The 26,976-nt window shown below is 44.7% G+C and overlaps 1 long non-coding RNA gene and 1 other non-coding gene across 4 annotated transcripts in view; both read left to right on the top strand.

The window, feature by feature from the left end:
- Positions 1–26,976, top strand: part of LOC144754092 (uncharacterized) — a 497,596-nt gene that overhangs the window by 84,438 nt on the left and 386,182 nt on the right. The window lies entirely within an intron of this gene.
- LOC144756978 (small nucleolar RNA SNORD17) lies at positions 7,608–7,842 on the top strand. The gene has a single exon (XR_013595449.1). It is a non-coding gene; the product is annotated as a small nucleolar RNA SNORD17 (small nucleolar RNA).

The raw sequence follows: 26,976 nt of genomic DNA, 5'->3' as shown, positions 1-26,976 counted from the left end.
CAAAAAGAGAGTCCATGTGGATGATCAACATAAGGACTGTAATTATTGCCTCTATCTTACTCATGAGGCACAGAATTGTAAGATTTGCCGAACCTTCCCTTCTAAAACCCTAAGGGATAGGGAGGCTACAGTCCTGTTATGGCTCAAATCTTCTAAAGATGATGATGATGATGCAGCTTCAACATCAAGCAAGAGAGCAAGATCTCAGGAGAGTTCATCAAGTGAGGGGAGAAAACAATTGAAAACCTCCCACTCCACTCCTAGTCATTCTCAAAGATCTCCTTCAGCTTCTTCAGGACCTTCTACTCTAAAGGACTCTAAGAAACACAAAACCATGAGTAAAAGCTGCTCTGCCTCTTCAGCTTTCTCTGTATCCATAACATCTTCAGCGCCATCGTCGACGGCTACTGCCTCTACTACTGCTATCACCTCACCAATCCTGTCAACTTGGATTTCCATTGTTACTAAAAAGACCATCGTCGACGAGAACCTCGTCGTCGAAGCATTCGTCAAAGAGATCCCCGTCGACGGCATCTTCGTCGTTGACGAAGTCATCAACCATGCCCTCGACGACGACAGCTCTGTCGACGAAGAAGTCCAGCCCATCGACGATGATCCCGTTGACGACGATCCCGTCGAGGATGCCTTTGTCGACGTCGAGCCCTCCTTCGACGTCAAGCCCTCTGTCAACTTCGAGCCCTCTGTCGACGATGCCTCCGTCGACGTCGAGTCCTCCGTCGACGTCGAGTCCGTCAACAATGCCTCCGTCGATGTTGAGTCTGTCGACGATGCCCCCATCGACGACGCCGTCGACGACGAAAAAGAAGAGCCCATTGACAGCTGTACCAGCCACAGCACTGGCAACAGCTTCAAATAAATCTATACCAGCGATGCAGACATTTTCAACGCCTGTTGCATCCAAGAGTTTCCAGCTCAGATCTTACCAGAGACAGGAATACTCATATATCTCGCCACTTATGCCTTCTCACCTCTTGGACACTTACGCTCAGGATGAAGAAGGAGATTATGATGATGACGAGAATGAAGGAGCCTTTGGAGTAGCTCGCCATCCTTCTGACCTAGTTATAAAATGTCAAGACGACGATGAGGAGGATTACATTGTACACTATTATCAGGAGGACATTGTGGTTCCTCATCGCGCAAGTTATCCACGGACTGCAGATACCAGCCATCTGCCTCCTACCCTCATTCAGGACCTGCAGGACATGTTGGCTGACTACAGGCAACGATTTCTTTTCTGAAACGATTTCCACCACAGCAGGTCATTTCACCGCCTACTTCTGAAGCAGGACCAGACCCGATACCTCAGCCTCAAACTCCAGCGCCCATGTCTCCAGTCACAGACACACACCAGCCTGCTCCGCCTCCTCGTACGCCTGATACGTCCTCGGATGAAGAGGTAGAAGAAGGAGAACTTCCTGAGAATCCTCCCTCAGATCCGTGGGATACATACGTTATCCCCATGCCATCTCCGTCAACTCCACAGCCATCTGACTCACCACCTGAGGACATAGGTGGATTCCACAATCTCATTCAAAGAGCCTCGAGCAGGTTCAAGCTTCCAGTTACAGTAGAACAATCTGATTGTTTTCTACATGATTTTAAGGAGGACACTAGAAAAATTTCCAGAGCAATTCCAATAATTGATTACATCTGGGAAGAAGGCATCAAAATAATGAAGAATCCTGCTTCTGTGCCAGCTGTGCTACCACGGATTGATAAAAAGTATCACGCACCATCCGACAGTCCATCTTGGCTTGTGGGTCACCCGAGACCAGACTCGGTTATTTCGCAGGCTGCACAGCAGAGGTAAAAAAATCCAGCTACGCCCATCACTACTCCTCTGGATAAGGAGGGACATCGCCTTGACCTTATCGGTAAGAAGTTCTCGACCATGGCTGCCGCCTCTATCAGGGCAGCAAATTCGTTGGCGATCATAGGGCGCTATGATCGCCAAATGTGGTCGAATATGACAGCTTTCATTGATTTGATCCCTGAAGACAACCGAGCAGAAGTTTGCAAAATTCTGATGGAGGGTGAACGCGCAGCCTCAGAGACTATCGACTGTGCCCTAGATATCGCCAACACGAATTTCAGGCAGTTGGCTGGAGCCGCCGTCCTCAGGTGCCAGGGTTGGCTGAAAGCTACCACCTTCAGACCAGAGGTTCAGTTAAAGATCTTAGACATGGTCTACGACGGCGAGTCTCTTTTTGGTAAGTACATTGACGAGGCACTCCAGGAAATCAAGACGGACACGGATACCGCTAGGTCTTTAGGTTCCCTGCAATTCAAACGAGGCTCTTACAGAGGGGCTAGAGGATGTGGCTACTCCTCTAGAGGAAATTACCATCAGCAGGGCAGGCAATACCAATCACACTACCGTCAAGATTATAATTCTTCTTACCGTCAATCAAATACGGCTGGTTTCTCTAGCCAAGGATGCCGCAGACGCTCCAACAATCAAGGGCCAGACACTCACAAGAACAAGCGAGTTCAACCGGGCGCCATCCGCATCCTCTCCCCTTCCTGTGGGCGCGAAAATATCTTTGTTCCATCAACAGTGGCAGAAAATTACCTCAGATCAGTGGATGTTAGATCTGGTACAGCATGGACACACCCTAGAATTTGTTACCAAGCCGCCAACTGTTCCGCCCAAGGGACCCCCTCGTCTTCACTTATTGTTCAAGGAGGTTCAAACCATGCTCCTTAAGAACGCCATAGAAAAAGTCCAGCTTCAACAGAGAGGAACAGGTTTCTACTCCTGATTTTGCCTTATAAAAAAGAAATCGGGGGTGGCGACCAATTCTAGACCTGCACAGCCTCAACAAGTTCCTCAAGAAGCAGGGGTTTCGCATGGTCACTCTTTCAGAGAACCTTAATTGTCTGAACGAAGGATATTTTTTGGCCTCCTTAGACATGGAGGACACATACTTCCACATCCCCATCCATCCCAAGCATCGAACGTATCTCCGATTCACTGTGGCTGGCACCCACTATCAATTCAAAGTACTACCGTTCGGCCTCAAATTGGCACCAATAATATTCACAAAGTGCCTGGCCCCAGTAGCAGCAATGTTGCGCTTTTGGGGAATCCAAGTTTCCCGTACTTGGACGACTGGTTACTCGAGGGCCCTTCCTTAAACAGTGTTCAGGATGCCATGACAAGCTGTCTTGCTCTCTTTGCTTCTCTGGGTCTAGCGGTAAATTTAAGCAAATCCCAACTACGTCCAAAACAAGTCCTGCCTTTCTTAGGAGCACGTCTGGACACAATAAAATGCATTGTTATCGAAAGAGAGACAACTCCATTTGCAGAAATTGGCAATCCAGGTGTTAAAAAGAAAGTCACTTTCGGTTCGACTGTTTGCTTCCCTCCTGGGAATGCGTTCATCAGCCATAAACAACATCCCTTTGGCACGCCTCAAGATGCAACCTCTGCAGGAAGAGCTGCATCATCAATGGAAACAGGCAAAAGGTTCCTTCGAGGACATTATCAAAGTCACTCCACGCATGGTCAGCGCTCTTCAGTGGTGGACACAGTTGCACAATCTGAAACAAGGACTATCATTCATGCAGACGTCTCCAGACTTCATACTAACAACGGATGCATCCATGGAGGGATGGGGAGGTCATCTTCAAGATCTGCAAGTCCAAGAAAGGTGGACTCAAGAATACAGACAGCGTCACATCAACAGTCTGGAGTTGAGGGCCATCTTCCTTTCTCTGCAAGCATTTCTCCCCAGAATCGCAGGATCTTCGGTGTTGGTCCGAACCGACAATACCACCAGCATGTTCTATGTGAACAAGAGGGAGGAACAAGATCTATGATGCTGTCACAGGAAGCTCAAGAGTTATGGGACTGGGTTACACTTCACAACATAACTCTCAGGGCAGAGCATGTCAAAGGCCTCCACAATACACTGGCGGACAAACTCAGCAGATCCCTGTCAGATTGCCACGAGTGGGAGTTGGACCAAACTCAATTGCACAAGGTGTTCCAGACTTGGGGCAAACCAATGTTGGACTTGTTCGCAACATAGCAGAACAAAAAATGCCGATTTTACGCCAGCAGGTATCCTCAATAGGGATTATGGGGGATGCCCTGTCCATGCGATGGTCAGGGATTTATGCTTACGCTTTTCCCCCGATCCCGTTGATACCAAAGGTGTTGCGCAAGATGAAGTTCGAGCGTTGCCTACTAATACTGATTGCTCTAAGATGGCCACGCCAGTATTGGTTTCAGGAGCTAATGTTGTTATCCCAGGATCGTTCAATTCGCCTTCTTCCGTCTCCAACACTACTGTCATGGAACGAGGGACAGATTCTTCACCCAGATCCTCAATCGCTAAAATTGCACGCATGACTCCTGATTTCTTAGAGTTTCAACACCTTCAGATTCCGCAGGATTGCAGGGATATCTTAAGGAAGTCTCGAGCTCAAAGCACATTGAAAACTTACCGTCTAAAATGGAAGAGGTTTTGCTCCTGGTGTGTCTCCAATAGTGTACACCCGATTGAGGCTCCAGCAGAAGAAGTTTTTCCTTATCTGCTGCACTTAGCTCGCTCTGGCCTTTCTTTTTCATCAATAAAGATTCACCTAGCGGCTCTGTCCAGATTTAGGAAGGTGTCTAACATTCCTTCACTATGTTCGTCATCTCTAATTAAACAGTTCATGAGAGGACTGTTCGGAGCTTATCCTCCGATTCGGCACCCCCCACCGGAATGGGAACTTAGGGGTCAATTAGGATGGCGGACGGACAAAGTCACCAGACATTACTGCCTGCAATCGACAAGCCAGCGAGATGCAGCAGTTGGTCAAGCCGTCTTACGACACCTCTTTGTTTAAAGAAAACTTCAGGTAACATATATTTGATATTTTTATGTATATTCATTTGTAGATTAAGTAATTTCAATATGATTGCTACTATGTTAATATTGCATGTCTATTCTAATGTTTCTAACGAATGCATAAGATTTATAGTCCTCTCTGTCTGTGACAATAAGATGGTGTAGCATTGGTTAGGTTGTTGATGATGGTATTACTGGGAGTGTATCAGTATAAGTCTCCCACCATCCGCAACCAACTATTACCTGGTATACTGCTTACTAGTCTGATTCAGGCATGTGAATCTATGAAAGATACCCCAATACTGGATAAGAAAACAAGTTACTTACCTGTAACTTCAGTTATCCAGTATTGGTATCTTTCATAGATTCACATGCATCCACCCTCCTCCCCAGAGAGTCAGTTCTCTAGTTTGGGATACTTATTCCCCACTTGTGCTAACGCAAATCTGAGGAGAACTGGCTCTGCAGAGAGGGTTCTAGAGGGTGCTGAGAGCTGATTGGTTGTGGCAAAAACTTGGGTCTTTTCAGCATAATGAGGTAGATAGCCTACTGCAAACTAGGCCTCAGGCCTGTATTTAGGGCCTACTAATATTATTTACTTTTGGCACTGCTTTTTTATGTACCGTGGGACTACCGCCTCGGCGACGGGGAATGATTCAGGCATGTGAATCTATGAAAGATACCAATACTGGATAACTGAAGTTACAGGTAAGTAACTTGTTGCCTACTTCACTTTACTACCGTTGAAAAAATCAATTAAGGGGAAACTTATCTTTAAACTAAGAATGGGTGGAACTCGCAGAGTTTTACTCTGCGGAATTCCTCTGAGTTACCTAAAAACTCTATGAGATTCAGCGGAGCACTGTGAGCAGTGGAATTTCGGTCCATCTCACTTCTAGTGCTGAATTTTTGTGCCAAGAGCTTGTCCAGCGCTGCAAAATCAGTGCAAACGGCACCCCGCCGCATTCCAGACGGCACTGCTGCTTTTTGCCGCTCAAGCTTTTGCAACACGAGCTGCAAGTGGCTGCGACCTGCCACGACCACCTGTGTTGAGAAAACTCGCTTGGAGCCGATCCAGCACTCATTTAATTCTCGCTTACACTCACCAAATTAACGTTGACTAGCCACATGTGAGAAAAACTCTGCCACGCATTAGTTGGCAGAGTTTTTGCCAAACTCTGAGCTCCAAGTGGAGCGCAGCATGGGCAAAACTCCACAAACTCCGCCAGCATAGCAGAGTTTACCGCCCACTCCTACTTTAAACCTGTATCACATGGGTTCCATCCATTTAATGCCTCTGGATTCTTTGGTTTTGACTATCCAGTTTTGGACTTTTACTGTGAGCGATTCTCAATAACGGAATCTTTGTATCGATTTAAGGTCTCCAGGAACCTATGCTTTTGTACATAGGCTCTGGATTACTGGACTCCTGTTGGTTGTTTCTAAAACGCCAGTGACACTATATTAAAGGTGGCATAAGATTTCACAATGTTTTATTGCCAATGATAATAACGACAATGAAGGGTTAATGCTTTAATGAAGGTTACGAAAAGATGGTACCATCCAGAGTGATTTCCATGGTGGTGTAGTAATTTTTTATGATCTATTTCTTCTTTTTATTGAGGTGGTGACACCCTGACAAAGCCGGTAGGCCTGCCTTTTTGATAATAACACCACCTCATATAGTGTTTAGTATAGGTCAGGGTATTTTGGTCTTAGGGGTTCTGGCTCACTGGGGGTGAGAACTATTCTGAGGGTGTTTCAATAGATATCACCTCGATGACAGGAGCAAGGAACGTTTATCACCGTAATGGATGATATGCTCTTTAAAGAGTCAAGCCTTGAGCTCTTTTCTGAATAACATGAGTACGTGGAACCTGAGTGCTAGAGAAGACATGCCTCAGGGTTTTTTTTATTTTTAGCTTCCAAGTTATTTTATTCTGCAACATACTTTACATAAAATGCCCCTTAAGTGGTTTATATTTTCCAGCCTAGATACTGAAACATAACCAACCAATAACACATCAGAGACTACCTCTTAAGTACATTTTGCATCAAGTTTTAAGACTTTTTCTGTGCTTTCTTTGGGTTGCATCCCTTCACTCCTGGCCACCAATCCAGTGATTTCCTGGCTCCTTATATTGGATTGAGGTCCATGATAGGCCTAATTCACAAACATTTTGCTATGAGCAGGTTGCACTAAGGCTTGCAGTACTCCTGGTGTACACCTAAAGGATAACGAGGTACTCTACAAGATAACATAACATGTCACAGCAAAATGTTTGGGATTCGGGCTTAGTAATTGTGGTAGTTGGAAGAATGCACAATTAGTCACTGGTCTGTATGTGGTACAACCAGTCTTTTTTTTGTTTATTTTTTAAGTCCTTATTTGCCAAAAGATAGAACAGAGCTGCTGGAATCACTCCTGTGTCCTCCCTCTCGATAGCACCAACTGAAGCGCTCTGTAGCCAATTGGAGAAGCTTTACACAAAACCTCACTGTAGAAATGTTCTGAAACCTGGGCACCCTACAGAACCAGAGAGGTAAAGTATGTCAAGTGTAAAGGCTTAATCATTGGACCAAGTTGTTCATTGATCGCGGGAGGTCAGCCAAGCCTCACACAGGGACCAACAATCCATTCTATTTTCCCTGTTGTCTTTTGAATTTTTTTTCTCCAATTTAACTCTATCTAATTTCATTGTGTACGTAATAGAAATAATCCACTCTAAAAACGATCAAATCGTGATATGATGATTCAGTTTATTCATTCTCTGAGCGCCTCTGTCCTAGCCTCCTGCAGCACAGGTTCCTGTTCTAGGTGTCCTTGTGTCCTCGGCCTGCCAGTGCGTCTACCTCAGTGACCTACTGAAGGCAGACGCCACTGGTGGTGCTGTTTGTGGGAGCGCATGGGCCTGGCGTGGGGTGGTCTCCAGTGATGGAGAGCACCTTTCCAAAGACGAATAAAGACTCTAAAAACGAGGGGGGATATCTTGTATCCACTTTCTACAGACTTCTCTTCTTGCCAACAGGATCAAATATAAGCATAACTTGTTTTTCCATCTGGGGAGCATCTCATATTCAGGCAATAGGCAAAAGAACACTAAAAGTTGGCGTACCTGGATGTTGAGACCCAACATATCTCCAATACCTTTTATTACCTCCGTCCAAGAAAGTTGGAGCATGGGGCACTCTACAAACATATGGATATCATCTGCTTCGGCAAGATGGTGCAACCAGTCTTAGAGAAGCAGTAATTATAAACCTTCCAGCAAGGGAAAGAAATCATAAAGTTGTACCTGTAGATTCTCTGCACTCATGGCGGAATCTCTGCACTGCAGTGCTCAGTGCGAAAAATCCACCATGAGTGCGGAGAATTAGTTGTAATTCCCTTTGTAAATCTTGCCCCTTGTGATTAAGACTAAAGTAGTATTGAATATGGTCTTCACTGGGGTCAGGGTACAACATAGTATGTAGAAGGTACCATCCAGGTGCAAGATCACTAAGGTTTAAATGACTGTTGTGAACTCTTTTTAATGGTGGGGTGGAAGGGTGGATGTAGTTTGACTTTCAGTAGCAGTAACAATTGATACTACTGTGTAACTTTTGATGACATGGGATTTGGAGTGAATGTTGAAGGTGATGGTAAAGCTGAGTGATTGTGTATCTCACGACAGGTGCGCTGTGAATCCATTGCGTTACAAGTTGGACAGCCCAATCTAGATTTTGGACTTTTTGTTTCTTAGCAGGGAGGATGGATTTGGCATTGGTTGAGGTCAATCTTGAAGAGGCACTTTACCTCCATGCCTGACTGATGCAGATAGAGTTTTTGAGATGACTGATGTCTTTAGCTGCTGATACATTCAGGTACACTTGTGTGTCATCTTCATATTTGTGAATCGTGATTCATTGGTTGGTGATGACAGTTTCGGATTGGTTCTATTTCGAGGTTGAAAATCACTGATGAGAGACTGGATCCTTCCAGGACTCTGTGGGTCACTGGTATCTGTTGAGATCCAGAGGGAATTGTCTGGTTGAGTTAGGATCCACCAAAGAAATAGAACAAGAATCAATCAACTGCGGTGCTGGTGAATCACATGTGCTCTCTGAGGATGGTGATGAAGGCTTGGTGGACAAGAGTTTCAAGGGCAGCTCAGAGTTTGACTAAGATGAGGAGGCAGGTGATATGTTGTCAATGCTCTCTACTCTGTGGCCTAGGTGGGGCTTGGTGCTGCAGGGAAAACACATTGATAGCCATACAGAATACAATATTCAGTCGGCTCTTAAAGGTGGATCAAACAGCTTTTTCTTCGCTTTTTTTTTTACTGAGTGGGAAATCCTTGATGGGACTGTGATCGGCCACACTTTATGTAAATGTAGTTGAGCTTATATAGCGCACAGCTACCCGCAGTGGGTTTCCCGGCGCTTGCTTTGGGAACCCTTCCTGGTATTCCCCTGTGAGATAGAAGGGTATCCACAAGGTGAAAGTCAGGCATCCCGCCGCGAGGGGCCGTTGTGGAGATTAAGCAAGCTATTGCCCAGAGTCGCAGAGTGTGAACCCGTGAGTCGAGGAGGCACCGGGGCAAGAATTATCGAGTCCGTGGAATTTTTAGCCCAAGACCCCGCCGAGGCGGGGAATTGAACCCTGGTCCAGGACCGATCTCAGCTTCCGGGTCTGCTGCCTCTAACCCCTGAGCCACAGTGTCTATTTTAGGTTTCATGATGGGTGGAAAGATTTGCCCTATTTCAGGGTATTTGAGATGATGCCTTGCATGAGGGAAGTATTTAATACGCGCCACGAGTATCATAGCCGAGAGGGGATATCACGATGATTGAGGGAATATTATATTCTTTGGGATTTTTCTCTAGGAAGGTAAAGGATGTCTCCGAGGTCATTCATTTTGAGTGTCTTGAAGGAGAATTATTACATGAAGCCCAACTGGGGACTGGGTGGAATGACAGTGGTGTCTGTTGACATGTCGTCTGAGTTTGTCAGTCATTTCTTTAAACGGCTTGTTGATTGAATTAGATGTTACGGTGGTGGGCCTGGCAGTTATTTGATCTAGGCTTTACAAGAAAGTGGGTTATTAGTTGGGAAGGAAATGAGTCTGTCACAAGTAGTAAGTCCAAAACCTTCCCTTTACTGAGAACCAAGTACCCCATTATAGCTCTTGGCTCTCTCAGGGTAGTGAAGCAGAGCAGTCCAAAGCCTACTCAGGGGAGGTAGTGTGGGCTAGCACCCCAGCTCACCGGTACTCAACAAATGACAGTCAATAAATCATTGTCCGGGCAGTGATTTTTCTTATAAAAAGTAAAAATGAAAAGTACTTTTTTTACATACACCATACTGACTATTTGTTCTACCTGGCCCCATTGGCAAGGACACCCCTATCTTTTTGCTTTCTGTTGCTGGCCCCGTTTTTGTTAGCATTACAATGTGCCCTTTTACTGTGCTAAGTAGTGGTAAAGTGATTGTGTTCCTCACTAAAACATAGTACAATTGGTACATTTAACTTATAAGCCCCTAGTATATGGTATTACATGTACCCAGGGCCTATAAATTAAATGCTAATAGTGGGCAGCATCTCTGATTATGCCCCCACCAAAGTAGCTTTTTAAAACATGAAAAGGGGTATGAGGCAATTTGGACTGCACTTATCACTATATTTAGTAATAAGTAGATTAAACTCCTATGGTGCAAAGGACCTGATGCTCAATACCCTTTAATCTCCTAGGATACAATATCCCACAAATAGAACAATAACAATATGGTCCAGCACTCCAATTAGTAAGATGAATTATACAATATACTGTGTGCAATAAATTAGATTCAGTCAGAAGGTTTTATTCCAAATGTATTCAAAATTCTTTTCCAAAAGGGGAGTCATATAATTTCAATAACTGGTCTCTAGTTTGTTTACAAGTCATCTGCCAAAGTGCGGCATTGGGTGTTAGCCCATTGCAATTTGTAAATAAACTAAAAGCCGCTTGCGCAATGTAGCCAGATCTTTGAGGAGTGTTTTGACTAGACAAGGCTATACTGATATTTACCAAAGGATTATACATGAATGACAAGCAGGTGAAAAGTGGTTTATGCAATATTGATAAACCACACTAACAAGTTCACCATATTGCTTTTTACCCTGAAGAAGTCTGATGGGACGAAACGTGTTATCTACGGTCATTTTATTTTGGAGAACCTTTTAGAATAAAGAAATTTGGAACAAGATCTGCTGAATGATTCTAATTTATGGCACACAGTATATTGGACCCTTGGCTAGCACCAGAGAGTACTCCGTTCTGGTTTATTGAGTGATTTTTATGGTTCATCAAGGATTGTGCTTATTACTTCAGTGAGGCTTCCACCCCTCTCAAATAATAATAACACAATTCATTTCAATACTACGCATTAATTTACACGTATCTAGAAGCAGAGTACCAAGGCTGGGTCTTTAGATATTTGGTTCCATCGGCGAGTGATTTCAATAGCTCATATCTCTGTCCATTTTACACTTGGCAGAACCCCAGCAGAAAGTGTTGTCTGACCATAATGAAATGGACCCTCCTCCGACTCAACTACACAACGTGGTCATGAAAGACACCCCCACGCCGCACGGCTCGCCAGCTGTAAGCGCGTCTCTGCCCCGGCGCCACAGGCTCGTCTCTGGCCTCGGTGCCCCCTCGCTGCTGCTCATTTTTTGTTCTCTCCCACGCTGTTGCCCTCATTGTTGTAAATTTCGTGATTGTACTTATTTTCTTCTGTTAAGTGATTCTGTGCTTTTTCGTCAGCATTGTACCCCTGGTGTGCCCCCCCCCGCTCCCTGCTTCCCGCCGCTGCTCCCTCGCGGCCCCTCCCCCTTTTTCTTTCCTGTACCCCATTGGCCGCCCCGCTCCCGCCTCCCAGCTGCTTCTCCCTCCCACTTCGCCTCATATGGAGCCCGCGTGTACGCGCAGCGGGCGCACCGATTGTGCGCCAAAGGCAAGCCCGTCTACGCCCGTCCGCGCCTGGACCGCGCCCAGCGCCAGGACCCCTGGCCCTCAACGATGCCAACACACCCGACGAACTTACGACGCCACCACCCTCCACACACTCAATGCCAGCAGGAACCCCGCCTGCTACCGAGCCACCCCGAAACGCACCCACGGACCCTTCACCTGCCAAGTCTGCCAATTCACCTGCCTCCAAACCTGCACAGCACCCGTCAAGCCAAGCTCCAGCAACAACCTCCTCAAATGCATCCTGCTCAACACCCGCTCCGTCCACAGGCACGCCGTCGAACTCTGGAACCTCCTCGACACAACATCACTAGACGTCGCCTTCCTCACAGAAACATGGATGAACGCCTCCTCAGCCCCCGACATCGCCATAGCCATCCCGGAGGGCTACAAGATCACCTGGAGGGAACGCGTCAACCTAACCGGCGGAGGCATCGCCATCGTCCATAGAAACACCATCCGCATCACGAGCAACTCCGACGACACCCTCACCGCCGCCGAGCACCTTCACTTCCAGATACACACCGACCCCAAGACCACCCTCAGAGGCACCCTCATCTACAGACCCCCGGGACCACGCACACAATTCAGCGAAGCCATTGCAGACTTCGTCAGTCCGCACGCCCTCACCTCCACAGACTACATCCTCCTAGGGGACCTCAACTTCCACCTGGAGAACAACAAGGACTGCAACACCGCCGCCCTGCTGGATAACCTCTCCAACCTCGGACTCAAGCAACTGGTGAACACCCCCACCCACTACGCCGGCCACACGCTCGACCCCATCTTCTCCTCCAGCAAGCACATCTCCTTCAGCCACTCAACCGGACTACACTGGACAGACCACAGCTGAATCCACTTCAACTTCAGGAGAACGACGACCCACCACCACCCACAACAGGTTCCCCGCAGGAGCTGGAGCAAGATCACCGCCGACCAGCTCACCACCACCCTCAGCCAGAACCCGCCCACCAACACGATGGACCCCAACGAAGCAGCCTGCAACCTCACACAGTGGCTCACCAACTGCACCGACGAACTTGCACCACTGAAGAATCCTCCCAGCAGACCCGGCAGCAGGAAAGCCTCGTGGTTTACCAACGACCTCAAAAACTCCAAGAAAAACTGCTGCACCCTCGAGAAAGCCTGGCGCCACGACCAGACAACAGAACACATGACCGCCCTCAAGAACGCCACCTGCAAACACCACCAGCTGATCCGCACCACCAAGAAGGCAACATTCAAAGAACGACTGGACCACAACACCCACAATTGCAAGGAACTCTTCAGCATCGTTAAAGAGCTCTCCAACCCCAGCGCCAGCAACAACGGCATTACTCCCTCGCAAGACCTCTGCGACTCACTCGCCTTGTTCTTCCACCGCAAGATCACCGACATACACAACAGCTTCGGCGCGCTGACCATGGACCCAACCACCGAACCAGCACCCTCCACCACCACCCTCTGCACCTGGACCCTGGTCAGCACCGAAGATACCACCCGCCTGATGAACACCATCCACTCCGGCTCCCCTACCGACCCCTGCCCACACCACATCTTCAACAAAGCCAACTCCATCATCGCACCCCAACTCCGGAACAACATCAACAGCCCCTTCGCATCCGCCACCTTCCCGGAGAGTTGGAAACATGTCGAGTTGAGCGCCCTCCTGAAGAAACCCACCGCGGACCCCACGGACCTGAAGAACTTCCGCCCCATCTCGCTCCTCCCCTTTCCAGCCAAAGTCATCGAGAAGACCGTCAACAGACAACTCTCCGCCTTCCTCGAGACCAACGGATCCCTCGACCCCTCACAGTCCAGGTTCCGAGCAAACCACAGCATCGAGACCGCCCTCATCGCAGCCACCGACGACATCAGGTCCCTACTCGACAACGGAGAAACTGCTGCCCTCATCCTCCTGGATCCCTCAGCAGCCTTCGACACCGTATGCCACCGCACCCTGATACAGCGCCTCAGCAACACCGGAATCCAAGGAGCGTCCCTGGAGTGGATCATCTCGTTCCTCGACGGAAGAACCCAGAGAGTCCGCCTCCCCCCGTTCCGATCCTCAGCCACCGAAATCATCTGCGGCTTTCCGCAAGGATCCTCACTCAGCCCCACCCTCTTCAACGTCTACATGAGCCCTCTCGCAGCCATCGCACGCAAACACAACCTCAACATCATCTCCTACGCCGACGACACCCAGCTGATCCTCTCCCTCACCAACGAACCCGCCACCGCCAAAGCCAACCTCCAGGAAGGAATGAAAGACGTCGCGGAATGGATGAAGATCAGCCGTCTGAAACTGAACTCAGACAAGACGAAAGTCCTCATACTCGGATCATCTCCCTCCGCCTGGGACGACTCTTGGTGGCCCCCTGCCCTGGGCACCGCACCCAAGCCAACAGACCACGCACTCAACCTGGGCTTCATCCTGGACTCCTCCCTCACGATGACCAAGCAAGTCAACGCCGTCTTGTCATCCTGCTTCAACACCCTGCGCATGCTCCGAAAGATCTTCCGACGGATCCCCACCGAAACCAGGAAGACGGTCACCCAGGCCCTCGTCACCAGCCGTCTGGACTACGGGAACACCCTCTACGCTGGAACCACAGCCAAACTCCAGAAAAGACTCCAGCGCATTCAGAACGCCTCAGCACGACTTATCCTGGACATCCCGCGCCACAGCCACATCTCTGCCCACCTGAAAGACCTGCACTGGCTCCCCGTCGACAAGAGGATCGCGTTCAGACTCCTCACCCACGCACACAAGGCACTCCACGACACGGGCCCGAAGTACCTCAACAGCCGCCTCACATTCAACACAACCACCCGCCAGCTCCGATCTGCCAGCCTCGCCCTCGCTTCCGTCCCACGTATCGGCAAATCCACCGTCGAAGGAAGATCCTTCTCCTACCTGGCAGCCAAGACATGGAACTCCCTCCCCACCCACCTACGGCTAACCCTGGACCATCTCTCCTTCAGGGAACAGCTCAAGACCTGGCTGCTCGAACAGTAGCGTCCCCCCCCCCCCCTCAGCGCCTTGAGACCCTAACGGGTGAGTAGCGCGCTATACAAATTCTGTTGATTGATTGATTGATTGAAAGATACTTATTCAAAAATGTAGGGTCCTGTGCAGATTTGCATAGAAATAAGGGGCCATGATTTTTCCCAGACATAAGAGTTTTCAGAAAAGTCTGTTTTCCGGTAGTCAGGATGATGCAGAGGAAGGTATCAGAACCTCCTGCAAAGCTGCAGTATATTTACCCAATGATCTCTAGAAGAGCATGAAACAACTCAGAATAAGGAATTGTAGTAGGTGTGGCACTCTTTTAAGGACGAAATCAATGTTATCTCCGTGCACACCTGGCTTTTAGGTGGTTTAAACAGAAGTTCTTTTTGGAGCAATCCTTGACGCACTGCGTCTCTCAGTGCCTTCCAATGAATTGTGTACAATGTGTGATCAACAAACCACAAAGGACGCGCTCCTTTCACAAGAAACAAGGGTGTTTCTTCACTCACTCATCGTTTACAGGTTACGATTTTTTCGTCAATTTCATGAATTCATGAGTCTTTGGTTTTGTGAAATCATAAATTCTTTTATTTGTTCATTTCTTATCCTCCTGTTCCAGATATTAAAGTTAATTCATTGTAGTCCTGAATATTATGTTGCTTATAATATGCCCAATGCATTTCAGGTTAAAGGTATAACCCTTCATCAGGGGCCTGTGAAAAATGAAAAACATACAGGACCTTAGCATTCAGAAAAACACCAAGTACATACATATTGCAAAAGAATTAACTAAGAAACAATAGTGTCGCTACAGGGCAATGTACATGTATCACGGCAGTTGCCATAAACACAAAAACATTTTCAAAGCATTTCGGTGGGTGTGCACACTCTTTACCGTGTTAAACATGAGATTGAGGCCAGCAAATTGTGAGAGTGAGATTGCTCGAGAGAGCCGAAAATGGCGTGATACTTAGTCGTACCGTCTAGTATATGCAGAATGGTTACTAGCGATGAAATGTAACCAAACCGGTAAATTGCTAGAAAATTAATTAAGGAACGCATAGTGCGGTTACCCAAAAGCTACGGAAACAATGGCAGCATCTAATGTATACGGCTAGTGGAAAACGAAAAATAAGGACGGCGGGGTGTAGAACTTACTGCAAGCAACGCGTTGTGCTCGTTCGGATGGGTAAATGCGAAACCAATCGCAAGGCTTCTTGTATTGTGAAATGGGTCACGTGGTATAACTTGGTGCCCGTAGGTTATCGAGCAAAAACAACGTTTATAGCGAAAAAATACCGCGCTGTTGAGTAACAAAGGGGGTAATGATGGAAAAGATTAACCTGACGAACTGAATGGTTAAAACAACAATCGGTCAGATTTCGATCTATCTACGCGGGCCTGGTAGCCGTAGCAACTAAAAAACGGCTTAGCTATTGGATGGGGTTCCGATCACATGATCACAAATGTCAAAAGGAATAATAAAGTTGTCGAAATATTGCAGATTGAGACATGGGGTTTCTTGAATGATAAAAAATCAAAATGCAATCAACCTAACGAATCGAAAAATAGGATAAAGTGAAACCCAAATGGGATACAAATATTGCCAACACTGGTTTCGTAACCATTGAAACTGGAAGCTACTGATCACGTGATGACTCATGTTGGAATAATATGGTGAACACAAGATTGGCATAGGCAATGCAGCACTCAAATGATATACAGTAATTGAATGGATTATACATCAAAGGTATGAGAAAGTGAAATGTGAAATGAGAAAGGCGCATATACATAAATACAAAAGATCATGATGAGGTAATTAAGAATGAAATACACTTTCGGATTTAGAATGCTGGCTGAGTTCATGGTAGTCCATGTAGTGTGTGCATCAAGCGGGGGAGAAGGAGGGCCTATGTCCCTTAGCTGTGCTGCGGTCAAAATAGTTCATAGAAAGCATGCAAATTCAATTCTGTCATTCATCCCTATTGGCTGAAGGGAATTCAGTTTTTTAAACCCAAAAAATTCGGCCTGTAAGCGTTGTTTAACTGGATCCATATCGCAGCGTTGTGGGAGTATCTCAAGTATGGTAAATCTTAGTTGAGAGATTTGATGATTGGCTTCCAGCCAGTGCATGGCTATGGTAGATTTGTTGTTCTTGGTGCGTATATTACTTTTATGTTCTGTCATTCTTACTTTAATTTTTCGTTCAGTTTGACCGACATATGTCTTGCCACACGGGCATTTAATAGCATAGATGACATTTTTGGAGTCGCATGATCCTATGTATTGCAAATCAGTCTTGTGGCCTTTAGTGGGATGCATGAATGTTTTACCAGTTATAGCACTATTGCAATGAATGCAATTATGGCATTTCGTCATCCCTTTGTGCTGAGGTTTTGATTCTTTTTTTGCAGAGAGGATCTCCTTCATGTTTTTGGATCTTTTAAAAGCAAAGGTCACGTGTTCACTGTATAAATTCTGTAGATCAGGTTCTGCTTTTATTAGGGACCAATGACGGTTGATTGCTTTTTTGATCCTTTGTGATTCACTTTAAAATTTCAACACACACACTGTTTTTTGTTCTGTGTTTTGTTTGGAAGACATCAATAATCTTTCTCTCAGTAGTTTAGCTACTTTTTTTAAGGATTCCTCTAGGATCTCTTTGGGGTATCCTCTTGCTAGGTATTGTTCTTGTTGCTCCATTAGTGAATCATTGAGAGTATTTTCATCAGAGGTGATTCTTTTTAGACTGATGAATTGAGAAGTGGGTAAATGTTTCTTCAGGGTTTCCGGATGAAAGCTTTGGAAGGGAAGAGCAAACTTGAGTTGCGATCTGTGGCTTTTTTGTGTACTTTGGTTCGTAATTGATGATTGACCATTGTGATTTGCACATCCAAGAATGATATGGTTTCGTCATGTATCGTGTGGGTAAATTTAATTAGAGGATTCAGCTGGTTTAGCAAAGCTAAGTTTGCAATAAGTTGATCCTTTTTTCCTCTCCAGATCAGAAATATGTCGTCAATGTATCTTGCTTTGCTTGCAGTAAGTTCTACACCCCGCCATCCTTATTTTTAATTTTCCACTAGCCGTATACATTAGATGCTGCCATTGTTTTCGTAGCTTTTGGGTAACCGCACTATGCGTTCCTTAATTAATTTTCTAGCAATTTAACGTTCTGGTTATATTTCATCGCTAGTACCCATTCTGCATATACTAGACGGTACGACTAAGTATCACGCCATGTTCGGCTCTCTCGAGCAATCTCACACTCACAATTTGCTGGCCTCAATCTCATGTTTAACACGGTAAAGAGTGTGCACACCCACCGAAATGCTTTGAAAATGTTTTTGTGTTTATGGCAACTGCTGTGATACATGTACATTGCCCTGTAGCGACACTATTGTTTCTTAGTTAATACTTTTGCAATATGTATGTGTTTTTCTGAATGCTAAGGTCCTGTATGTTTTTCATTTTTCACAAGCCCCTGATGAAGGGTTATACCTTTAACCCGAAATGCATTGGGCATATTATAAGCAACATAATATTCACGACTAGAATGAATTAACTCTAATATATCGAACAGGAGGATAAGAAATGAACAAATAAAAGAATTTATGATTTCACAAAACCAAAGGCTCATGAATTCAGGAAATTGACGAAAAAATCGTAACCTGTACACGATGAGTGAGTGAAGAAACTCCCTTGTTTCTTGTGAAAGGAGCGCGTCCTATGTGGTTTGTTGATCACACATTGTACACAACTCTTTTAAGGACCCCATCTTATGACATGAGCACTGATGATGCAGTACTACTACAGCCAAGGAGGGTGTGGCGATAGAGATGGAGGAAATGTCTATACTGAAGATCATCAACAAGTCCAGCAGGGGACTGGCTGTAGGTGATCCACAAGCACTGTATTCCTGATCTGCAGAGAGCTCAAGCACTATATTGCAGATCTGCAGGGACTACAAGCAGGAGAGAGAATTTTGTGAGTGAGCTCTAATCCCAAAATATCCCTGATAAAGCCTATATATTCTATAGCTACCCACTGAAATGCAGTCTTGTAATGTGTTAAAGAGGCCACGGAAATCAGATATAACCATGAAAGCAATCGCTAAGATTCAAAAATATTAAAGAAGAACTCCCACAGTCAAAAGGTAATCTTAAAGACCCCCGTACTATCCAGGAATACCTATTCACCACATCTACACACTAGCGATAGCATCAAAGACCCCATACTGTCCAGAGATACCTATTTACCAGATCTTACAGTCTAATGATAGAATCAAAGACCCCCATACTATCCAGGGATACCTATTCACCAGATCTTCTAGTCTAGAGACTGCGTCAAATACCCCCATACTGTCCAGGTATATCTATTCATCCGATTTTACAGTCTAGAGACAGTATCAAAGAGCTACATACTGTCCAGAGATGCCTATTCACCAGATCTTACAGTCTAGAGATAGCATCAAAGTGCACCAAACTGTCCAGGGATATCTCTTCATCAGATCTGCCAGTCTAGAGACAGCATCAAAGTCCCCTTTACTGTCCAGAGATACCTATTCACCAGATCTTACAGTCTAGAGACAGCATCAAAGACCCCCATACTATCCAGGTATACCAATTCCCCAGATGTTACAGTCTAGAGAGTATCTAAGACCCACATACTATCAAAGGATACCTATTCACCAGATCTTACTGTCTAGAGCATTAAAGAATTCCATACTGTCCAGACATACCTATTCACCAGATCTTATATTCTAGAGACTGCGTCAAATACCCCCATACTGTCCAGGTATACCTATTCACCAGATCTTACAGTCTAGAGACAGCATCAAAGAGCTCCATACTGTCCAGACATACCTATTCACCAGAGCTTACAGTCTAGAGACAGCATTAAACAGTTCCATACTGTCCAGGGATACCTATTCACCAGATCTTACAGTCTAGAGATAGCATCAATGACCCCCATACTCTCCAGGGATACCTATTTATCAGATCTTACAGTCAAGAGACAGCATCAAAGACCCCCATACTGTCTAGGTATACCTATTCACGTGATCTTACATTCTAAAGATAGCATCAATTAATCCCATACTGTCCAGGTATACCTATTCACCAGACCTTACATTCTAAAGACAGCATCAATTAACCCCATACTATCCAGGGATACCTGTTCACCAGATCTTACATTCTAAAGACAGCATCAATTAACCCCATACTATCCAGGGATACCTGTTCACCAGATCTTACATTCTAAAGACAGAATCAATTAACCCTGTACTGTCCAGGGATACCTATTCACCAGATCTTACAGTCTAGAGACAGCATCAAAGACCCCCATACTCTCCAGGGATACCTATTCACCAGATCTTACAGTCTAGAGACAGCATCAATTAACCCTATACTGTCCAGGTATACCTATTCACCAGATCTTACATTCTAAAGACAGCATCAATTAACCCATACTGTCCAGGGATACCTATTCATCAGATCTTACATTCTAAAGACAGCATCAATTAACCCCATACTGTCCAGGTATACCTATTCACAAGATCTTACATTCTAAAGACAGCATCAATTAAACCCATCCTGTTCAGGTATACCTATTCCCGAGATCTTACATTCTAAAGACAGCATCAATTAACCCCATACTGTCCAGGTATACCTATTCATGAGATCTTACATTCTAAAGACAGTATCAATTAACCCCATCCTGTCCAGGTATACCTATTCACGAGATCTTACATTCTAAAGACAGCATCAATTAACCCCATACTATCCAGGTATACCTATTCACAAGATCTTACATTCTAAAGACAGCATCAATTAACCCCATACTGTCCAGGTATACCTATTCATAAGATCTTCCATTCTAAAGACAGCATCAATTAACCCCATACTGTCCAGGTATACCTATTCATGAGATCTTCCATTCTAAAGACAGCATCAATTAACCCCATACTGTCCAGGTATACCTATTCATGAGATCTTACATTCTAAAGACAGCATCAATTAACCCCATACTGTCCAGATATACCTATTCACGAGATCTTACATTCTAAAGACAGCATCAATTAACCCCATACTGTCCAGGTATACCTATTCACGAGATCTTACATTCTAAAGACAGCATCAATTAACACCATACTGTCCAGGTATACCTATTCATGAGATCTTACATTCTAAAGACAGTATCAATTAATCCCATACTATCCAGGTATACCTATTCATCAGATCTTACATTCTAAAGACAGTATCAATTAACCCCATACTGTCCAGGTATACCTATTCACGAGATCTTACATTCTAAAGACAGCATCAATTAACCCCATACTGTCCAGGTATACCTATTCACGAGATCTTACATTCTAAAGACAGCATCAATTCACCCCATACTGTCCAGGCATACCTATTCACGAGATTTTACATTCTAAAGACAGCATCAATTAATCCCATACTGTCCAGGTATACCTACTCACCAGATCTTACATTCTAAAGACAGCATCAATTAACCCCATACTGTCCAGGTATACCTACTCACGAGATCTTACATTCTAAAGACAGCATCAATTAACGCCCATACTGTCCAGGTATACCTATTCACGAGATCTTACATTCTAAAGACAGCATCAATTAACCCCATACTGTCCAGGTATACCTACTCACGAGATCTTACATTCTAAAGACAGCATCAATTAACGCCCATACTGTCCAGGTATACCTATTCACAAGATCTTACATTCTAAAGACAGCATCAATTAATCCCATACTGTCCAGGTATACCTACTCACCAGATCTTACATTCTAAAGACAGCATCAATTAACGCCCATACTGTCCAGGTATACCTATTCACAAGATCTTACATTCTAAAGACAGCATCAATTAACGCCCATACTGTCCAGGTATACCTACTCACGAGATCTTACATTCTAAAGACAGCATCAATTAACGCCCATACTGTCCAGGTATACCTATTCACAAGATCTTACATTCTAAAGACAGCATCAATTAACCCCATACTGTCCAGGTATACCTATTCACCAGATCTTACATTCTAAAGACAGCATCAATTAACGCCCATACTGTCCAGGTATACCTATTCACAAGATCTTACATTCTAAAGACAGCATCAATTAACCCCATACTGTCCAGGTATACCTATTCACCAGATCTTACATTCTAAAGACAGCATCAATTAACCCCATACTGTCCAGGTATACATATTCACAAGATCTTACATTCTAAAGACAGCATCAATTAACCCCATACTGTTCAGGTATACCCACTCACCAGATCTCATAGTCTAGAGACAGCATCAAAGACCACCATCCTGTCCAGGTATACCTATTCACCAGATCTTACAGTCTAGAGACAGCATCAAAGACCCCCATACTCTCCAGGGATACCTATTCACCAGATCTTACAGTCTAGAGACAGCATCAAAGACCCCCATACTCTCCAGGGATACCTATTCACCAGATCTTACAGTCTAGAGACAGCATCAAAGACCCCCATACTCTCCAGGGATACCTATTCACCAGATCTTACAGTCTAGAGACAGCATCAAAGACCCCCATACTCTCCAGGGATACCTATTCACCAGATCTTACAGTCTAGAGACAGCATCAAAGACCCCCATACTCTCCAGGGATACCTATTCACCAGATCTTACAGTCTAGAGACAGCATCAATTAACCCCATACTGTCCAGGTATACCTATTCACCAGATCTTACATTCTAAAGACAGCATCAATTAACCCATACTGTCCAGGGATACCTATTCATCAGATCTTACATTCTAAAGACAGCATCAATTAACCCCATACTGTCCAGGTATACCTATTCACAAGATCTTACATTCTAAAGACAGCATCAATTAACCCCATCCTGTTCAGGTATACCTATTCCCGAGATCTTACATTCTAAAGACAGCATCAATTAACCCCATACTGTCCAGGTATACCTATTCATGAGATCTTACATTCTAAAGACAGTATCAATTAACCCCATCCTGTCCAGGTATACCTATTCACGAGATCTTACATTCTAAAGACAGCATCAATTAACCCCATACTATCCAGGTATACCTATTCACAAGATCTTACATTCTAAAGACAGCATCAATTAACCCCATACTGTCCAGGTATACCTATTCATAAGATCTTCCATTCTAAAGACAGCATCAATTAACCCCATACTGTCCAGGTATACCTATTAATGAGATCTTCCATTCTAAAGACAGCATCAATTAACCCCATACTGTCCAGGTATACCTATTCATGAGATCTTACATTCTAAAGACAGCATCAATTAACCCCATACTGTCCAGATATACCTATTCACGAGATCTTACATTCTAAAGACAGCATCAATTAACCCCATACTGTCCAGGTATACCTATTCACGAGATCTTACATTCTAAAGACAGCATCAATTAACACCATACTGTCCAGGTATACCTATTCATGAGATCTTACATTCTAAAGACAGCATCAATTAATCCCATACTATCCAGGTATACCTATTCATCAGATCTTACATTCTAAAGACAGCATCAATTAACCCCATACTGTCCAGGTATACCTATTCACGAGATCTTACATTCTAAAGACAGCATCAATTAACCCCATACTGTCCAGGTATACCTATTCACGAGATCTTACATTCTAAAGACAGCATCAATTAACCCCATACTGTCCAGGCATACCTATTCACGAGATTTTACATTCTAAAGACAGCATCAATTAATCCCATACTGTCCAGGTATACCTACTCACCAGATCTTACATTCTAAAGACAGCATCAATTAATCCCATACTGTCCAGGTATACCTACTCACCAGATCTTACATTCTAAAGACAGCATCAATTAACGCCCATACTGTCCAGGTATACCTATGCACAAGATCTTACATTCTAAAGACAGCATCAATTAACCCCATACTGTCCAGGTATACCTACTCACGAGATCTTACATTCTAAAGACAGCATCAATTAACGCCCATACTGTCCAGGTATACCTATTCACGAGATCTTACATTCTAAAGACAGCATCAATTAACCCCATACTGTCCAGGTATACCTACTCACGAGATCTTACATTCTAAAGACAGCATCAATTAACGCCCATACTGTCCAGGTATACCTACTCATGAGATCTTACATTCTAAAGACAGCATCAATTAACGCCCATACTGTCCAGGTATACCTATTCACAAGATCTTACATTCTAAAGACAGCATCAATTAACCCCATACTGTCCAGGTATACCTATTCACCAGATCTTACATTCTAAAGACAGCATCAATTAACGCCCATACTGTCCAGGTATACCTATTCACAAGATCTTACATTCTAAAGACAGCATCAATTAACCCCATACTGTCCAGGTATACCTATTCACCAGATCTTACATTCTAAAGACAGCATCAATTAACCCCATACTGTCCAGGTATACATATTCACAAGATCTTACATTCTAAAGACAGCATCAATTAACCCCATACTGTTCAGGTATACCCACTCGCCAGATCTCATAGTCTAGAGACAGCATCAAAGACCACCATCCTGTCCAGGTATACCTACTCACCAGATCTTACAGTTTAGAGACAGCATCAAAGACCCCCATACTGTCTAGGTATACCTATTCACAAGATCTTACATTCTAAAGACAGCATCAATTAACCCCATACTGTCCAGGTATACCTATTCATGAGATCTTACATTCTAAAGACAGCATCAATTAACCCCATACTGTTCAGGTATACCTATTCACGAGATCTTACAGTTTAGAGACAGCATCAAAGACCCCCATACTGTCTAGGTATACCTATTCATGAGATCTTACATTCTAAAGACAGCATCAATTAACCCCATACTGTCCAGGTATACCTATTCATCAGATCTTACCATCTAGAGCCAGCACGTATTTGTGTAAGACCCACGGCTCCCCACATGCACCACTGCGACACCTACCACACTTACACCTACAGTATGGAGCTCTTAGACACTGCCTCTGACTGCTCCCTCCTTTCTGCAGGCTGCGGGCCAGCTGAAAGGCTAAATGCAAGTCAACGATACCATTCCCACAAAAGGAGATATCCTCTAGGTTTTGGGTGTCGTAGGTCAAACGCTGTGTTGGGCCTCCTACAGTCATGAGATTCCAGTGCAGCTCTCCCTCCAGTCCTAAAATAGCCGCCACAGAGCTCCCTACAACTGCTGGTCCCCTATATATTGAAGTCCCCACAAACGCCCCAAGAAACAGAGTGGGTGTGGCTGGTTTTGTGGCTAGTACATGTGCCACTGAGCTGATACTACAATTTATGTAAGTCTGGGAGATGCTGGAGTTATGGTCCTGTCCTTTGTAAATACATGCAAAATAGTGATGATGGAGTGATGGCGACGGACATGAGACATGTAAGTAGGGAGTAATTGTCTTGGTTGAAGGGCCTGTGGTAGATGTTTGTGCAGAATACCTGGGAGGTAGATGTAGGACTGGTAGATGTTGAGAGGTGAACACAGACATGGTGGGAGGACGCATAGTAGGTGTTTGAGAAGTACACTTTGGTAGCCAATGCCTTGGGGGTATGGTTCCAGAATATTGTATTACCAACACAAAACCTAGGGGTCTGAAGAGGAGGAAAATAGGAACCTCTGCATCAAAAAGCTGGATGTCTAAATTAGTACAACCAGGGTTTGTCTAGACTCACTAGTTCAGACTCAGGGCCGGAAAAATCACAAGAGTAAATCAGTAGTGATTGTGGTGGAAACACATTCAGGATTCCCATCAAAGGATTGTATGATCAATATTATCATTTGATCATCCTTCAAGGGACAGATGTCTCTAGATCATTGAGACAAGGATCGTACCCTTATCAGAGAGAAGGGCTTCGAAGCCACAATCACTTCTGGACCAAATGCTATAGATCTGATGAGATTAAGTGCAGTGCAAACAAAAACTGTGAAAGTGGTGAATCTAAAATAGGATAGAGAACCGATAGCAAAACCTTTTTATTGATGAAACGGCCTCTTCCGATTAAAAACAAGAACAGTGCAGAACTAAATGCAGTTTAACCAAATACCTGCATGGGGGCCAACATGTTTCAGCCTTTTGGGAATAGGACCCTAGGCTTTCTTCAGGGCCTCTGTTCTATCTAGTAGATGCTACTGCGTGTAATAACTAACATGTGAGAGTAAATCATAATGACATAAAAGGATATGGTTTTCCGTCATCTGTTTAGTGCTTCTCCGTGTCAACTGGTGTTTCATACATATATAATAACAATCACAAGATGCATATATTGTTAGAAAACTCATTGTGCCCAAAAGGGGACTCTCCAGTGGCATTAAAAACGCCCTATAAGACAGTATTTACTCACCCAGTTTGTCCGGGGAACAGACCTCACCTCTCCTGGACCTAGCTCAGGAACTGTGAGACCCCGCTCTGTAAAGGCAAGAATGACTAGGCTATAAAAACAACAAGAAGGGAGAACTTGTCTGTTCCATTCTGTGTAATGTTAATAATATAAGCCTAAATTCATATAATCTCCCTTTAGAGACCAACTCTCCCCTTTCATCATAGCTCCAAAGAATTCGCCCACTAAGGACAGAAACCCTTCAACCTCTCCACCAGAATCCAGAATATTAGTCTCCAAAGTCTGGAGCAATCTAACAAATGAATATACTTGGTGATCGTTCTGTAATCCATACTTAGAGAAAAGGGTAACAGATATATTTATTTATTTTTAAAAAGGGGGGGGAGAAGAAATCGTGTAGTGTCCTGCCGATGCTTACCTGTCCGTCGTTGTCTCGAGCCTGTACTGAGTTAGGGGGAGGCAACGAGAACAACCGGAAAGGTCAAATTTAAATGACATCATCCATTCCGTAAACTGACACACGATAGGAAGTCTCGCGAGAACGGAGGAAAACTACAAAAGTACGTCATGCGCTACGTACTTGTAGTTCAATCGAGTGTCAGGTGGAAGCGCTGAATATGACACTCGATTGAACTACAAGTACGTAGCGCATGACGTACTTTTGTAGTTTTCCTCCGTTCTCGCGAGACTTCCTATCGTGTGTCAGTTTACGGAATGGATGATGT

This window comes from Lissotriton helveticus, chromosome 5_1 (assembly GCF_964261635.1).
Source record: "Lissotriton helveticus chromosome 5_1, aLisHel1.1, whole genome shotgun sequence".
NCBI classification, from domain to species: Eukaryota; Metazoa; Chordata; class Amphibia; order Caudata; family Salamandridae; genus Lissotriton; species Lissotriton helveticus.
Note: the sequence above shows the minus strand (reverse complement) of the source record. Positions and strands in the feature narration are given on the sequence as shown.